The sequence below is a fragment of the Pleurodeles waltl genome, chromosome 5 (assembly GCF_031143425.1).
Source record: "Pleurodeles waltl isolate 20211129_DDA chromosome 5, aPleWal1.hap1.20221129, whole genome shotgun sequence".
NCBI lineage: Eukaryota > Metazoa > Chordata > Amphibia > Caudata > Salamandridae > Pleurodeles > Pleurodeles waltl.
This window is the reverse complement of record NC_090444.1, coordinates 1,744,919,851-1,744,932,819: the sequence shown is the minus strand read 5'-3', so window position 1 is coordinate 1,744,932,819 and position 12,969 is coordinate 1,744,919,851.

Genomic DNA, 12,969 nt, shown 5'->3' with positions numbered 1-12,969 from the left:
ATCCAAAACCAATTTATAAAAATAGTTTATATTTTTATCTTTAAAATGACACAAAAACGATTAAAATCGGTTCAGGGGAACCGGAGATATGAATTTTTAAAGAATTATTACTTTTCTAGCGCTTAGAAACAAAAAGCGCCAATCGGGTCATCTGGTTGCACCTCGACCGGGGCAAAGTCAAACTTTCAGGCCGACCGCGATGGAGCCCTGCTCGGCTACAGGTCGCGGGAGGCCTCGGTTAAAAAGTTACCTTCTGACTTAGTCTTTATTTTGAAGTTTTTCTTCACCGGGACGAACCTGCCAGTTGAATCCGACCTCCTGGAGCCCTTGTCCGGATACGCGATGTGGGTTTCCTCGGTGGAGACTTTTACCTTCGGACTTAGTCGTTTTTTCGAGATGAAAATCCTTCGACCGGGGTAAACCTGGATCTTGATCCGACGTCCATGGAGCCCTTCTCGGATACGATGGCTGGGAGGTCCCGGTCAACTTTTTACGTTCGGACTTAGTCTCTTTTTTGGATGTTTTTCTTTACCGGGACGAACCACGAAGTCAGGCCGGATCGCGGTTGAGGCAAGCCGGCTAGAATTTCCTCGGCGGGTCGGTCCCTCTCTGGAGCTTTTTTCCAAAAATTCTCAAATCTTTTCCAAACTTCTGGGGCTTCACCCAGATGTTCTTTTAAGGTTCTTTTGGGGTCCACAGCTCACCCCAAGGGTCCAGAAGTTCTGTGATGGTCCTTGGGGGGTGCGGACTTCAACTCCCAGAATGCACCTGGCGCAAACTCCTTTTTGGCCACTGGACAGTGGTCAGCTGGTCGCTTTCTTCAGGAGTTGGTGCAGGGGACTCTGGTTTAGCAATTTTTCACCTGTAGCAAACAGGGAGTCCCTCCTTGAACCAATTGAAGCCAGGCAAAGTCCTTCTTGTGGTGAAGCCCAAGTGTGCAGCTGGTGCAGTCCTTCTGAGTGCAGGGTCCAGGTGCAGGCCAGGGGTCCAGCAGGGCAGTCCTTCTTCTTCTTTAGTTCCTTTCTTGTTGAATTCTGGAGGGGATCTGAGGCGTGGGTGCAGGTCTGCCAGTTTTATCCTTGCTCCTGGGTGAAAAGCAGGGGGGCCCTGGTTCTCCAATCAGGGACAGGGTCGTCCCCCTGTGATGACCACTTCCTGGGAAGTGTGGCAAAAATCCATCCCAGAAGGCAACAGTCTCTAAAAATCCAACATGGATGAATCTGATTTTTGGAGGTTACATCTGGCTGAGCCCACCCACTGGTGTGGCTAAAAATCATAAACACACCCCTCTCCTGCCCTCTCCTAATCTAATCAAGGGGGCACCTAATTGTCTGGGGTTGCAGGATGTGGGGGTGTTGCTGGGTGCTCCAAATGTCCTTCTCTGCCTTTGAAGACCAGTTTGGCAGCCCTCCCCCTTCCTGCCTCACCATCTGCTGGGGGGAGATTCTCTCCCCCAAGCACATTCCTTTGTGTGAAGTCAGGCCACTTCACACCTCATCAAGGCAGCCTGGCAGAAGCTGCTGCAGGCTGGCCAATCACAGCACAGCAGCAAAAACAATGCAGAGCTGAAATTGGCAACTTTTTAGGTAAAGTCTAAACTTTTTACCTGAACTAGTTATATTAAATCCAACAACTGGAAGTTGTAGGATTTATTACAACAATTAATTTGATACCAAATTCTTGGTATGCAACATTTAAGGAGACTTTAAAATTTAAAATAAAGTCTGCCCATTCTAGCCTATGAAGGCCATTTACTTCAATGAGGGAAAAATGAATTTGCCTGTTTTTACCTCACCAGGGCTTATAAATCTATTTTTATAAAGTCCCTGCTTATAGTTACATGGCACCCAGCCCTAGGGGCACATAGGGCACACCTTAGGGGTGACTTATATGTAAAAAAAAAGGTAGTTTACGACTTTGGAAGTACCTTTAATTCCAAAGTCGAATTTGCATATAACTTTAATTTAAAAGCAGCCAGCAAGGCAGGCTTGCTTTTAAAATGACACTGGGCACCTCAGCAATGCACCTAGGTGTGCACCACCTATGCTGTGGTCCCTAAACCTACATGCCCTACCATATACTAGGGACTTATAGGTAGGTTAACTTAGCCAATTATAATTAGCCTAATTTGCATATCCATTTTACACAGAGCACAGGCCCTGGGACTGGTTAGCAGTACACAGGGCACCATCAAAGTCAGGAAAACACCAGCAAAAAGAGGAAAATGGGGGTAAAAAGTTATGGGGCCTCTGCAATCAGCCCTGTTTTCTCACAATTCACCATTGAGAAATGGCAGACATGGGCCCAAGCAGATCCCAAAAGGTCAATCAAGCAAGGACTACCTTTCCATGACGCTCGTTTGTTCGTGCCCACTACCAAACTTCGCAAGATAGTATTTCATTCAATGCATGTTATACCTATGGCAGGTCATCCAGGTACTCCTAAAACTCTTGAATTAATCCAACGCTACTTTTGGTTGCCTACCTTGACAAAAGACGTAAAAGCAATGGTAAACAACTGCGAAGTCTGTGCTCGCATAAAAACAAGTCATTCGACACCGAAAGGGTTATTGCATCCACTTCCAACTCCAAGTCGTCCTTGGGAGCACATTTCTTTAGACTTTATTACAGGACTACCAGTGGTTCAACAACATTCAGTAATCCTTGTGGTAGTAGGTAGTCTCACGAAATATGGACATTTCATTGCCTGTAAGAAATTGCCCACCTCCAGTGAAATGGCAACTATTTTACTGAATAGAGTGGTCCATTATCATGGGCTGCCAAAAATGATCCTCTCCGATCGAGGGTCACAATTTGCCTCCAATTTCTGGAAGACATGGTGCAAAACACTTCAAGTCACATCCACACTATCTACTAGCCATCATCCTCAAACAGATGGTCAAACTGAGAGACTAAATCAGACTTTGAAGCAATACCTGCATGCTTATGCTGAAAAAGCACTTCATTCTTGGACATCAATGCTCTGGTTAGCGGAGTTAGCCTACAATAACTCATTCCACACTTCCACTGGCGTTACACCCTTTTTTAGCTTGTTTATCTATCATCCTGACACCTTGCCCATCACGATCCCTCAAGAAAGTTCTCTTACACCAGCTGTGTCAGAAACCATCCAACATCTTCATCAAAACCAGAAATTGATTCAACAACATTTAGAAAAGGCCAAACAAAAATACAAAAAGCATTATGACAAGAAAAATTGTGAGGGACCGCAGTATCAACCAGGTGATAAAGTGTGGCTTTCTACAAGACATATAGATTTCAAGAAGAAGCACATGTTTAATCCCAAATTCATAGGTCCCTACACTGTCCTTCAGCAAATCAGTCCTGTGACCTATAAACTGCAATTGCCAAGATCATTACGGATTCATCCAGTGTTCCACACTTCCCTATTGAATAAGGGAGTCCAAAAGGTCCACCTTCATCCAGCTCCAGTTCTAGTACAGGGGGAACTAGAATACTAAGTCAAGAAGGTGTTGGATTCCAAACTGAAAGGGCGTAACCTATGGTACTTGATCTCATGGAAAGGTTATGGCCCTGAGAGTAACTCATGGGTTTCCGCATCTGATGTTCATGCTCCAGTACTTGTGAGGCGCTTTCATCGTCTCAATCCAGACAAACCAGGCCCTAGAGTGCGTCTGGGAGAGGTGAGTACTGTCAACATCAGGGCAGTGCGCGCTCTACGGGCGACTAGAATGCAAAACCCCAGCACTTTCAAGATAACGTAATTTATGCATTGTGCTGATATGCTGTTGTTTAACCTTTTGCATTGTAGAGTTTAATCCTGAAGACTTATTTTCAAGCTGCTTATAAATACTGTTCATTTGCAATGTATTGCTGCAGGCTTTCAGAGTGTGTCAGGGTGTGGTCCCTTTCCAGGGCCTTCTAGAAGCTTTCCCTGCAGCATGCCTGGGTGTGGTTTGTGGGCTGGGCCAAGACTCTATATAAGGGAGCCAGCCCAGCTCCACGTGCTCACTATTCAGAGGTCCCGGTGCAGAGCAGCAGCAACTTCCTGAGCTCTTGTTCCGGAGGCCTACCTTGATCTTCCAGGCCTTGCCCTTTCACTTTGTTGGTGATTCTTGATCAGGGCGGTAAGACAGAGGTCGGGCTGGGCCCCCGATCCCGTTCTCTAAGGCTTTCGAGTTCTTGGGCCTAATTTGCATGATGAAATATTTTGGTTCTTGTGCGTGTGAATGTGCGTTTGGTGTTTTAATGGCATTTTCATGCGGAACGCTCCAATCGGCAAGACGCGTGATTCATTGCTTGTGTACAACTCTTGATATTCATTGTGCACTACCATTTTATGGCATTTACAGGGTATCATTCGAATCGGCAAGACGCGTGATTCATTTCATGTGCTTAATTCATGTTATTCATTGTGCGCTACCATTTCATGGCATTCACACGGTGGCATTCGAATCGGCAAGACGCGCAATTCATTTCTTGTGCTTACTTCATGTTATTCATTGTGCGCTACCATTTCATTGCATTCACATGGTGGCATTCGAATTGGCACGACGCGCAATTAATTTCTTGTGCTTAATTCATGTTATTCATTGTGCGCTACCATTTCATGGCATTCACATGGTGGCATTCCAATCGGCAAGACGCGCGATTCATTTCTTGAGCTTTATTCATGTTATTCATTGTGCGCTACCATTTCACGGCATTCACATGGTGGCATTCGAATCGGCAAAACGCGCGATTCATTTCTTGTGCGTAATTCACGTTATTCATTGTATGCTACCATTTCATGGTATCCATATGGTGGCAGTCGAATCGGCAAGACGCGCAATTTATTTCTTGTGCTGAATTCATGTTATTCATTGTATGCTACCATTTCATGGCATTCACATGGTGGCCTTCGAATCAGCAAGACGCGGGATTCATTCCTTGCGCTTAATTCATGAATATTCAGTGTGCGCTACCACTTCATCGCATTCGCAAGGTAGCATTTGAATCAGCAAAACGTGCGATTCATTTCTTGTGCTTAATTCATGATATTCATTGTGTGTTACCATTTCATGGCATTTACAAACTCTTGTGGAAATCTGCAATGTGCGCAATTCATGTTCCTGCATTCTAAGAAACTAAAGTGTTAGAATTCTAGATGTTATATTGTATGTGCATAATAAGTCCCTTAAGTACTATTCCTATGGTGTTATAGAATTCATTCAGATTATTTTCTTGTCCTCATGCAAAAGACTATGCTTGAATTTGAAAACGTAATTCTAGAAGGTTCTGATGTTTTCTGATCCATGTGTAACATTTAATTGAGAGGTTCATTGAACAGTTGTATTAATCCTTCTTGATTCCTTCACAGGTAACCAGAGATCTTGAGGCCTAGCTATTTAGTCCATGCCTAAGTTATCTATGTTTCTAGTATGACAATGCTTAGAATCATAGTCTAGTAATGATTAATGTGATATAATCTTGATATTGTGTGTTTTAACCTTTTTGCTTCCTACAGGTCTCCTTCCCAGCTGTTCCCTACCTAATCCCCTTTTCCCCACTTGGACTCTCTTAGACTATGTGACATTCTAATCAGAGTATTGGAGCTGTCTTGTGGTGGATGTGTTGGGAACGTGTGCAGACACCGAGGATCTGGTGTCTCTGACAACAAGTTTGTATTTGCAGAAGGAAAACCTGCTGCAGTCATTGGAAACCATCAGCAGGTCTACCCACAATCTCTGAGTAGTGCACATACAAGCTCAAAACAGGTGTGTACTACTCAGTACTACCTGCCCGAGGGGACGTCTATAATTGCTTTGTTAGTTGCTTTCATAACACTTGCATTTAGTTTAATTCTTTCACCATATATAATACACACCAGGTAGGAAACCTCCTAACTTTAGAGTTGGTATTTCACCTTTTTTAATGTCCTCCCTGTTATTTCCTGTCTTCTTAGTACTTCTCTGAAGACTTCCTCGTGTTCATTTTTAGCTCTTCCTATATCAGTCTAAGGTCCTGGAAACACAATATATGTTTAAAGATGTTTTTCCTGATCCTTTAAAACATGGCCGCTTCAGAAGGATGCCAAAAAGCATTGTACAGTAATGGCAAGAGCTGCAAAGGAGTTCAGTGGTCTAGGATCGATATGTAAGGGATGAGAACATATTTCAAATGCTAATTGTTTTTCCACCACTAGTATCTCCGATATACTGTGTATGGTCTGCCTAGCTGCTTAGGCTAACATTGCCGGAGTTGACACATTTTCAGTCCTCGCCACCAGGCTTTCAGCCCAAAACCACAGGCAAGCAATTTGAATAACTCAATAGGGTTTATAATTGCATTTACCAATTTTTTCTATTTCTACACGGCGTGCTTTTCTCATTAAATAAGGAGTAAATCTCACTTTGGCCCATATTTACACTTTTTTAGTGCTACATTTGTGCCATTTTTTTACGCAAAAGTGTCCCCTGACCGTACGATTCCACAAAACCAGTCTCATAACCTTCATACCCCACTGCCTATATGTCTATTGTCAACAATTCATTATTGTTCCCTTTGTTTCTACATGTATGATTCTTCAGACATTAAAGTTAATAAGTTATCTGAATCTTCAAAGACACTGGCTCCTTTTCTATTCATATTTAATATACAATGTGCGGTTTTCCACTTCGCCTATTCAAAACATATGTTTATTGCATGGAGCAATGTATTATGGACTGGTATCTACATGGTTTCACACCAACTTAACTCTGTTAGGACCTTGCAAGCTGGCAGTGCACAAGGTAATAGAAGGTTCCACTGCACAGCATGTTCCATTTTATTTTAACGATCTCAATTATTTTTTAATGTCCTCCCCTCTTCCTCTGTGGAACAGAGTTTACCCTGACCTTCTAGGCTGACCATGCCAGGCACAATGAGCAACTTATCCTAATTTTGCTAGTCACATCCTCCGACCTTTCATAATGGTTCTGCTGTGTGTCTCACACTGAGCACATGGTCAGCAGTCACAGCAGGACTTCTGCTGGGACTCCAAGCAACTGCAACTGCTTATAATCTAAGCAGCAGCCTGTTCACCTGCAGGCTGGCAATAGGCACACCTGGGCATCTGTGGGACGACCATGAGAGGTGCAGAGTGTGAAGGGCCAAGTAGCACAACATGGTCATTTTATCTGTTGTTGGTATTCCACTCGTGAACAGTGAACAAGGAGTCTGGGTTCCTCCTGGTATTTGCTGCTCAAGAAGGGGTTTGCTATCCATGCTCCACAAAGGGATGCCATCCAGGTACCATATCATGATGTCACCAGTAGGCATTGAGCAGCACACAGTGGATCCATCACACCATCACAGCCTGGCTTCTACTATTTCCCAGCTCAACTTGACATTCAGACACCTCCTCCATCTCCCAGTTGTCAGGATATGCTAAGGATATGCTAACCCTCTGCAATGTGTCCATGTACACTGAACTTCATAGTAGATTTCAGAAATGAACTGTATTCCACTGACTAACTAAACAAGGGTCTATTAAACTACATTTTGTAACTCCACAATAGTACTACACATATTCTACAAAATGTTATTCACAAACCTACGTGCGGAGGTTCCAACTCTGATTCCCTATCTTTTTCTATATGGAGATCACCGCCCTGACTGTTGAGTCTCCATACACATAAGTATACAAATAAGTATACATTTTAGTAGTAAATGCGGGAACAGTGGTAGGAGTAGCTTTAAAATGGGGAATACCTACTACTAAATTGGAGAGTTACCAAAGAAGTGAGGAGGGGTTTAAGGAAGGACAGTGAAGGGTTTTGGGAGGGACACGTACCCACCCAAACAAGAGTAAGCCCATTGCTATTCAGATAAGCTGTAATTTTAAACTTACTACAGGCAAAAAAGGATAAAAAACAGGGGTAAATTACTCTAGCTCAGAGCGGAAGTACATCAAGCACCAAATATTGTCAAGCACTGGTACTGTAACACTCTCCCATAGAACATAATCAAGGCAGGGATTTAAAATAAAACCCTATATAAATAGTTGTAAGTTAAAATACATCTAAAATAGTTAAATATATAAAGTTAAACATATAAATCAATATCATTTAAAGTTAAGAAAAATATCTAAAAATAATAAATGTAATTATAAAATATGTTACCTACTCTTTTGAAGTTAAAAATAACTAGTGACAGGAATTTGCTTCCCCCACTTCATGAACTTGTCAAACTAACTCACCTACTGTCTCCTGTCGAGGGAGGTGCACTACTTGCACTGGCTCTGTGCTCAGTTAGACTCTGTAGGTCTAAATTTTTTGTGAGTAGTTGTGTCTTACTGCAGTCATTTGTGTGACTTGCTGATAAATTTCCAGGAGAGAGATTGACAGCCAACGTTTGTGCCTTCCCTCATGATTTTTTGCTGATCTCGTTTTTGCTGGCCTTAGGACTGCTTACCAATGCTAAAGGGCGTGTGCTCTCTCCTTAACACATGCTAATGTTGGCTTACACCGAATCAGCACATTTAATTTGCTTGTAAGTCCCTATCAAAGTGGTACTACATGAGCCCACACACAATAATTTAAATGCTACTAGTGGGGGCTGCAGCACCTATTGTGCCACCCTCTTAAATTACTCTTTTAAACATGCCTCAGGCTTGTCATTACAGCCTGTGTGTGCAGTTTTAAACTGCCATTTGCAACCAGGAAAAATGAAACTTTTGCCCGGCCTAAACTTTCCTTTCTAATCATATATGTCACCACTAGGATAGGCCATGAGCACCCTAGAGGGCAGGGGGCAGTGTATTTGAACTGTTGGACATGTACCTTTAAGTTTTACATGTCCTGATCATGAAAAAGTCCTAAACTTGTTTTTCTCTACTCTTCCTTAGGATAACATTAGGCTTCCTTATTACATTTAATATTGTCAACTGCCCAATGAGAGTAGGTAGACACATCGAGGTTGGTGTCTAAAGAATTGTACTTAAAAGCATTCTTTAATGTAAAGTCAGATTTTTAGCCATAGTTCTGAAAATGCCACTTTTAGAAAGTTGCCATTTTCTTGTCAATTTGGTGCCTGCACCCTGTTGCAGGGTCATATGACAAGGGGTAGCTGGCAGCTGATCTTTGTGTAATACTCTTAGACAGTCAGAAGACACAGAGAAGCTAGTTCTTGACAGGATGGGCCCATCTGACTTAATGGGGGGGGGAGCTGTCACCTACCACATTTTTACATCACAAAGGGTCTGCCTGAACACTCTCACAATGGTTTTTTGTGATCCCCAGTCAAGCTGCGGCCAGGGCAGGGAGACAGAAAATTCCAAACAACTTTGGGTGCTGGAAACCTCTAGAGGCTTCTCCTACTCCTAAGTGGGACATGTTGGACCTCAGACCCGAACTCTTCAGTACACAACTGGACCTGTGGGAAACTTAGAAGAAGGACTGCTGTGCTGCTTTGCTGCAAGAAGGACTGTCTCTCTGTTGCCCTTCTGTATTGCCCTGCTGCCCTCCTACCTGCGGGAGAAAAATTGAATTAACATCTTGAACCAAGGACCACCAGAGTGACTCCAAGTTGGCTGGCCTCCTGATCAGAACCTTCAGGAACAGAACTGGCCTCCTCCATCTTGAACCCAGCACCTGGACTCTGCAAGATGTGAGTCATGCTCTCCCAAGTGGTGCCACCCAAGTCCTGGACCTTTGAAAGTGGACTTGACGATGCTTTGCCAGCCCATCTGTGGTCACAGCAGGACCGACGCATTGTGATGAATCGTCTCCCAAAACCTCTACATCAGAGTTGCAGAGTGACGCATTGCCTACCCAAACTCTGCATTGTGACCGCTGCAAGATGCATCCTTGAAGCAGGACTTCTCATCGCCACTTAAAGCCTCTGCGTGAACCACCGCACAGTGACACTTCCTCATCGCAGGCCTGCACATCAGAAACACCTTGTTGATGATGTCCTCGATGACAATGCAGGCCTCAGCATTGCAAACCTCGCAGCTTTTTTGGAAACAGCCAGTACGAGACACATCTTCGATGCAGGTCTTCGCATTGCAAGCCCCTCATCGATGGCATCCTCAAGGACCACACAAGACATTGCATCACAGCCTTGCAACTTCTAGCCATCGCCGATGCACAACAAATTATCAATGTGGGAGTCCGAATTGCTCCGCAAACAGGATTTAAGATACTCTTCTTCAGCAGGTGGTTCTAACTGGGTCCCTGTAGCCAACCCGCACTCCATTGCAGTTGGCCTGAACTTGTAACTTTGTCCCGATCCAGTGCGACCAGATAACCACAGTTAGCAAATTATACTTTTTTATGTTATTTTCACTTAAATCTTTAAAATTGCACATCTCCAGATCTACTAATTGGATATTTGTCTTTTTGGTCTCAAATTAGTATTACATTTCACTCTATTTGTCTAAATTGGAGTGGGATTTTTCTTGTATTGTGTTTTCACTTCATTACTGTGTGAAGTTCTGCACAAATACTTTACACATTGCCTCTTAGTTAAGCCCCACTGCTTTTGTGGCAAGCTACCAGATAGTAAAGCACTGGTTAATTTGGGATTTGCTTGTGTTTGACACTGACAACAATTGTGGGTGCTGCTTGAAAAGGGTTTCATCTCCCTAAACCAGTATCCTAATTTCCAACAGACTTGTTTTCATTAAATCTTATCTTTTTATACCTGTAAGTAAGCATGTTTATCTCAGAAGCCACGACTTATTCCATGGGTAAGTTACATTTAAGCCAGAAGTAAGATAGAGCTAGTTATAGACCAAAGTTATATAACTCAGGCCTGGAAACTCATCTGTAATTCAGACATAAGAAAGGTATAAGACACAGGTACTCGCAGAAAAGCTTTGGGAATCAGGCCTCATTCCTCTACAAAACCCAAGTGCGCATGAGCCAGAACCTCTTCTTCATCAACCTGTCCTTTGGGCAAAAAACACACATGGAGCCATCTGTTTAGCATAAATCAATGCAGATACGTTTGCTGCCCTGTGGCCATGGAGAGTGGCTCAGCGTTATTTTTAAGGAGAAGGTTTGTTATTTCTGCACTTGCTCACTTTTTGTGTCACTACATTGCTGAAGTAAGAATTGCGGTGTTGCTCGGGCATTTGATGTTAAGGGTTGTTTGTGCCATACTCACCAACCATGTTGGCCTTTGCATGATTTAGTGAGAATAAATTGCATGTAGCTGCAATCACCTCACCAAGGAAATTGAAAATAATCCAGAACACGCCTCCAAAAGTATACCTAGGCCCTCATTGTAAGTTTGTCAGAATAGAGTGGGGTATTTACCAAATTATACCAGGGTGAGATATTTACCATGGCTGGTAAATACCTCCTATAGCAAGCTTTCAACAGGAAAGCAATGCATAACATGCAAAAGTGGGTTTTAACAAACTAAGGCCTATATTTGTACTTTTTTAGCGCCGCATTTGCGGAATGTTTTGATGCAAAAGCGGCGCAAACTTGCAAAATACAATTGCATTTTGTAAGTTTGCGCCATTTTTGCATGAAAAAGCGGCGCAAATGCAGCGCTAAAAAAGTATAAATATGGGCCTAAATTCAGCATATGTTTTTTTTTTTTTTTTTCTTGGCCCTTTCACCTGCTAGCGCGCCTGGTCCTAAGTAAGTAAATGTACAAGGGCACGCGTATAGGCCGATGAATCTTTTGAATGGCATGGAGTATCCTAGTCATGCAGTGACCACCACATGGTAGCTAACATCAATAACCAAAAAAAAAATAACCTTCTATGCAAAACAGTTTTGAACCATTTAAATAAAAAAATAACCACTACACAGAAATAAGTTAACAATTTTTATTTCCCTACTGCTCACAATTCTAAGTCATCCATTAGTCAATCTTTATTCAAATCAATTCTTTATTAATTAATTAGTTAAAGACATTATTTCATAAACCAAAATATGCGACAATGTAAACCATAAGCTATGAATACCAATATTAATAATGTAATTTAGCAACTTGATTCGTCAGTCATTTGTCACTGTCAACGTCACCTGTAACAGCCTACCTAACCAAGATTAGCAAAAACAATTTAGAGAAAAACATTATTTTGGAAATAAATCTACCTAAGTGAGAATCTCTATAACAGCGCAGTTGGTGCCTAGATGAAAAGGCAATAAAAGCATCAGTCACATTTTCATAGCTACGTATCCCAGATGGATCAGCAACAAGTCAGACCTCATCCCCAGGTCATCAATCAGTCATCTACGGATCAGGCTCACAGACTGTGAACCCAATATCAGCACCTCGGACAGCGTCTCCTGGCGTCATCAATTCTCCCATCGCATCTGCTCAATTCTGAAGTCTTAGCCCTTTGTCATGACTTTTTATTAGGGTCTCCCAGTCCATCCCACTAATTGCTCAGTCGATCGTCAGATATAACTTCAACCTATAGTTTTTGTTTACCAAATCATCTAATTATCCTACAATTCAGGTTACAGAAAGTGGATTGGTTCTTCATGTGATGTCCTCATCATCCGGCTCTCCAAATATCAAAATTGTTGCATATGGCTTCTTCAGTCAGTGCCTCTATTGTTCAAGTCCTGGGAAAGTACATTTAGCCTACTATACACATAATTGTATCAAACTGTCTTCATCATCTCCTGTCCGCCGGTACATTGCAGAAAATTCTAGCTAAGTAACTTGAACTTTGAGCGGTTCAAGGTTGTAGTCCCCGGTTACCAGTCCTTTGCAAAGCGTTCGGTTTCTTCATGTTCAGAGTGTGCGAGGCCCAGTGGAACTAGGCCTTTAGTTCAGCTAACTTAATAATACAAAACAAAAGTTATGCGTTTCATTATGACATATTACTACAATTTTATATATTTTTCATTATTTCACACAACTTTCAAGTTATATTATTACAATTTCATATAAATGGCTGTCGTTCCCCGAGGGCACATTTTTAAACGTGCGCATTATTTTTCTACGATTAATTTCTCTTCATTTCCTCATTAGTAATAACATATAATCATTAATA